The following is a 6,000-nucleotide window of genomic DNA, read 5'->3' on the forward strand; positions in this document are numbered from 1 at the left end:
TCAAAAATAGAAGAAAAATGGTGCTTTATTTACTTTGGAAAAACACCTCTATTAGTACAGAAAGTTCAAATTGTCTTGGGTAAAAGTGGTTATTGTCCCTGGATTTGAGAATAACTATGTCTGTAAACCCCAATAATAATTCAAGACTATTGGAAGTTGTGCAATTGCAACCAGAAGATCACATTCAATTTGGTCAACAGAAAATAATACGCTACTTAAAAACTAATTTCGTCCCAGTACTCGGGAGGTAGGAGGATTGCTTGAACCTGGAAGGTTCACGCTGCGGTGACCCAAGATCATGCCACTGCATTCCAGCCTGGGCGACAGAGGGAGAACCTGACAAAAAAATAAAATAAAATAAAAAGGCCGGATGCGGTGGCTCACGGCTGTAATCCCAGCATTTTGGGAAGCCAAGGTAGGTGGATCACCTGAGGTCAGGAGTTCGAGACCAGCCTGGCCAACATAGCAAAATCCAGTAAAGTACAAAAATTAGCCAGGCGTGGTGGCAGGCGCCTGCCATCCCAGCTACTCAGGAGGCTGAGGCAGGAGAATCATTTGAACCAGGGAGGTGGAGGTTGCAGTGAGCAGAGATTGCGCGGCTGCACTCCAGCCTGCGGGACAAGAGTGAGACTTTGTCAAAAACAAACCAAAACAAAACACAACAAACAAAAAACAGAAAAGAAAAATAAAAGAAGAAACAAATTGTGAAAAAAAAAATAACTAATTGTGATGATGATAACCTAGGAAAGCCGGCGAAGTTTCACCTTAGTATTTTAGGATAAAAGGGTGGTGATGGTGGCAGTGGCCAAGTTGTCCAGAGTGTCCCACCGCAGCGGGAATTTGCAAGCAGTGATGGCAGAAGTGCCCCAAACATGGGGACCCTTGTGCCCCATGTCCCCTGTGCCTTGTGTCCCTCAAGCAGCATACTGTGCTGTCCCAACCCTTGAGCAGCCGGCAGGACCGCCTCCAGGTCCGTAGCCTCCACCACTCCTGCCCTGCTGCTCTCACCCTGCAGCTGTGGGCAGGGCAAGGAGCTGGGACCATACTTCAGGGGCCAGGATGGGAAGTGGGAGTGGCTCCGTTTTGGGGACCCAGCCAGCGGCAAGGCCACTCACTGTGCCACCCTGTGAGAGTGCCCAGTTCCTGTGCCTCAGGAGGAGCCTCTGCATGAGGCTGCCCAGAGTTGTTTCACTGGGGGTGGCCAGTGAGCCTGATGCTCTCCATGGCCAGGCCCAGGCATGATCTGCTCCCCAATGTGCCTCCCCGGCCCCATCCAGGCGAGGGGGAGCCCTGGGTGAGAGGTGAAGCCCGCTGGGCTTCTAGGTAGGGTGGGGACTTGGAGAACTTTTCTGTGTCTAGCTAAAGGTTTGTAAACGCACCAATCAGCACTCTGCAAAAACGTACCAATCAGCGCTCTGTAAAAATGCACCAATCAGCACTCTGTGTCTAGCTAAAGGTTTGTAAACACACCAATCTGCACTCTGTAAAAACGGACCAATCAGCACTCTGTAAAATGGACCAATCAGCACTCTGTAAAATGGACCAATCAGCACTCTGTAAAATGGGCCAATCAGCAGGATGTGGGCAGGGCCAAATAAGGGAATAAAAGCTGGCCACCTAAACCAGCAGTTGCAACTCCTGGGGGTAGCTTTCCGGCTGTGTAATGGTTGTTCTTTCAGTCTTCACAGTAAATCTTGAAGCTGCTCACTCTTTGGGTCCGCACTGTCTTTAAGAGCTGTTAACACTCACTACAAGGGTCTGCAGCTTCATTTCTGAAGTCAGCAAGACCAGGAACCCACCAGGAAGAACAAACAACTGTGGACACGCCACCCTTAAGGGCTGCAATACTCACTGAGAAGATCTGTGGCTTCACTTCTGAAGTCAGCGAGGCCACGAACCCACCAGAAGGAAGAAACTCCGAACACGTCTGAACATCTGAAGGAACAAACTCCACACGCACCATCTTTAAGAAATGTAACACTCACTGCAAGGGTCCCTGGCTTCATTCTTGAAGTCAGTGAGACCAAGAACCCACCGGAAGGAATGAATTCTGGACACGTGGGTACCCCTGATTACTAGGGGAAGAACGTGCACACATCACCCTTGCACCAGATGTCAGCCTGGGCACAGCGAGAGGAGCTGCCTACCCCAGGCTGCCAGAAGGTAGGACAGGGCCATCTGCCGGCTCCCCGTATTGGGGGTGAGCAACGTCTTTCCTGCAGCAAGATCCAGGCCTCTGCACTCCAGGCTCTGAATGCCAAGAAGGGCCTCGTGTCCCTGCTCGGGCGTGTCTGCTTCCCGGCTGACCTTTCCCGGCTGCCAAGCACCCACTCTAATTTCAGAGTGCAGGTGGGGCCAAGCCCCAGTGCTGTCACATCCTGGTCGAGTGTGTACATGCTTAGAGCAGCATTGACACACCAGCCTACTGCCACCTAAACAATGGGGAAGCCGAGGAAAGATGGGTGGAGGGCAACTGGTGCTGGCCTGCAGGTGCCCCTTGGCATGAGCAGCCCGGGGGCCATGGATGGCAGTGGGAGGCAGACAGCCGCCGGGGCAGAAGGTGGCAGGTCCCTGATTATTTTCCTCCTGCAGCCCAGGGAGAGCCTGAAAGCTGCTGGCTGGGTTGCCAGTCCTGCTGACAGGGGTCGTAACTTGTGCATTTTTCTGGACCTGCCCCATGGCTGCCCATGGTGCACACTTCCTCCTCTCTGAGGCCGGTTAAAGTCCTGGGCTCAGGCAGACATGAGCAGAGGACAGCAGAGCAAGAGGATGGGGAGATGAGGGATGACCTGCTGCAAAGAGGAGTTGACCTCCCCAGGGTCTCCTCTCAGTGGCAGAGTGGAGCTGCCTTCCCCAGCATCTCCTCAGCTGCAGAGTGGAGTTGCCCTCCCCAGGGTCTCTTCTCTGCTGAAAACTGAGGAGAGGACAGGACAATCAGCTGCAGAGTGGAGCTACTCTCCACTGAGAGCTGAACAGGGGTTGGGACAACCTGGCTGTGGCGATGAGCTGCCAACTGAGGATCTCTGAGCTCTTCTATTGTTTAATAAAGCTCCTCTTGGTCCTGCCCACCCTCCACTTGTCTGCATACCTCATTCTTCCTGGACTCAGGACAAGAACCTGGCATCTGCCGAATGGTGAGGCTAAAAAAGCTGTAACACAAACATGCACTGTTCTCACCATGTTGAAACATGCATCTGTTGAAATATGAAACATGAAGCTGTTGAAACATGCACCTTCCTCAGCATGTTGTGGGTAAAGAGAAGGAGAGAAGAGCTATGGCTCTTCAGGAGCCCGAACCTGGGAGCTCACCAAGCCATGGATGTGACTCCCATTTTGGGGCCTGTCGTTCCTGCAGTCCCCAATCTTCCAGGTGCCACCATGTTCCCCAGTGCCAGCTGTGGAAGCTGCTTGTGGTGTGCCAGGTCCAGCTGCAGCCTCACAGGCAGCTGGCATCCATGCTGGCTCGTAGAGCTGCCCACTCTACACAGCCAACATTCCTGGCTGTGCAGTGTCCGGATCACATGCTTATTTGCTCACACATCCCTCGCCACCTGACTCATCCTCGACAGGTGTGGGATCCAGGCTGGTAGAGTGAGCTGAGTACAGCCTGCCATGCAAAGTGGGTGGAATGAGCTCAGCCGGCCCAAGCAAAACTCGGGCAAAGGCATTACCAACCACAGGATTCTGGCAAGAAAAGGAACACCCCAAATGATCCCGTAAGAGTGACATGGTTATGCTGGCTAGGTTTCTCCACCCAAATCTCATCTTGAATTACAATTCCCATAATCTCCACGTGTCAAGAGTGGCACCTGGCTGGAGGTTATTTGATCATGGGGGCCATTTCCCCATGCTGTTCTTGTGATAGTGAGTTCTTATGAGATCTAATGGTTTTATGAGTGTTTGACAGTTCCACCTATGGGTACATTCTCTCTCGCCTGCTGCCGTATAAGATGGGCCTTTTCCCCTTCTGCCATGATTGTAAATTGCCATCCCATCCATACAGGACTGTGAGTCAAACCTTTTTCCTTTATAAATTACCCAGCCTCAGGTATTTTCTTATGGCAATATAAGAACAGACTATTATAGGCAACAAAGAAAAGTAATTCTTAATCAATAACATACTGAAATAGGGTTAAAGGGAGCACTTTCAAAACTTGTTCCCACCATTTTATTATCACCATGAAATGTTTCTGTGATATACTGCATAGGATTCTTTCTCTACTGTAGAATTTTCCAAACATTCTATGGGGACATTCTCCATGTACTTATTGCTTCAAGTTTCTTCAAATAATGATTTTTCTGAATATACTATATACTATTTTGATGGTTCTTTGGTGAATTTTCTGGTTATTTGCAGTGAGGGGAGCGGGAGGATTTATGTGATCCCTTCATTCTGAATTGTGTGAATATCAAATGTGTCAAATGTATCATATAAGATCTGTTATCGTTAGAGTAGGCAGATAGCCAGAAATCAGCAGGCAAGGGAGCCCCTGGGAAAAGGAGTCTTGGAGTCACTGCCCACTGATAATCACACTGCGCACTAATAGCAAAAAGGACAATGGCTACACAGGCTACATCTGGCCTTGTGGTTGGTCCCTCCGCCCCTGGAGGGAACTTACCATGCCCAAGCCTGAAACAGCCATGGCAGGGACTTTCTCCACTGATGAAATTGTGCACTCCTCCAAAAACTTCCCATAGAATAGCCTCTTGCTCATTGTAATAATAAAAAGCACGGCTCTGGGTGGAGATTTTTAATACTGAGACATTCAACATGTGTAGTAACATGTACAACCACAGAGCATGAGCACCTGAAGAGTCCTCCTGAAACATGTTTGCAAGTGACACCCCCTCAGGCCCCTCCATGAATAATCATGTGAGATTCTCGTAAAGAGAGTCCTTCAACACTGGCTGCTGCTGGCTCCTTCTTTTGAGCAGCGCACTCTGGCTCCTTCTTCAGAGCGTACTGTCATTTTATTTTATTTTATTTTATTTTTTTTGGAGACGGAGTCTCGCTCTGTCGCCCAGGCTGGGGTGCAGTGGCCGGATCTCAGCTCACTGCAAGCTCCGCTTCCCGGGTTTACGCCATTCTCCTGCCTCAGCCTCCTGAGTAGGTGGGACTACAGGCGCCCACCACCTCGCCTGGCTAGTTTTTTTTTTTTTTTTTTGTATTTTTTAGTAGAGACAGGGTTTCACCATGTTAGCCAGGATGGTCTCGATTTCCTGACCTCGTGATCCGCCCGTCTCAGCCTCCCAAAGTGCTGGGATTACAGGCTTGAGCCACCGCGCCCGGCCATATACTGTCATTTTAAATAAACACTGCTACTACTATTTTTCCAGCTGGAACAGCCCAGAACTGTTTTCCACTCCTCCCTAGGAATGTACTTTATTTTCCTTCAATAATCTCTGCTGCTCAACCCTTGCTATGCATCTCTTGGCTGAATTATTTCTTCCGAGTTAGAGAAGAATGGAAGATTCGTACACTTCTTAGTAACATAATTAATCAGAAGTATGCAGGCTCATTGGGTTGTTCTCTTTCTGAGTATGTGCAGGTAGTTCTGTTGCTGTGTTCTCGTCCTCCAGAGGAAAACGCTAAAGCTGGGTTTTTTTTGTTGTTGTTGTTGTTTTTGTTGCTTTTCGTTAAACGATCTCTACTGGACAGTGGGCTCAAAATCACTTTTGGGTTCTTGAGCCTGCAAGTCAATGACATGCTTGCATCTTCAGTAGAGTAAATCTGAAACCCCAGGGTTTGACCTCTGAGAATGGGTGAAACAGATAGAGAGGAGGAGATAGGGGATAGACTGGGGAGTAGAATGAGAAGAAGACCCACAAATATTACAAGATTGATATATCAGCAATGCTCATTCCAGATTTAAAGAGGAATGAAATTAGACACTGCAAATTGACATTGCCTGTTCTTTAAGAAAAAGCCTTGGATGCCTATTTTATTACCAGGAGAACAGTCTGACTTATTATCGAAACCATCATCTCTTTGGACATGTG

The sequence above is a fragment of the Trachypithecus francoisi genome, unplaced genomic scaffold, assembly GCF_009764315.1.
Source record: "Trachypithecus francoisi isolate TF-2019V2 unplaced genomic scaffold, Tfra_2.0 Contig00602, whole genome shotgun sequence".
NCBI classification, from domain to species: Eukaryota; Metazoa; Chordata; class Mammalia; order Primates; family Cercopithecidae; genus Trachypithecus; species Trachypithecus francoisi.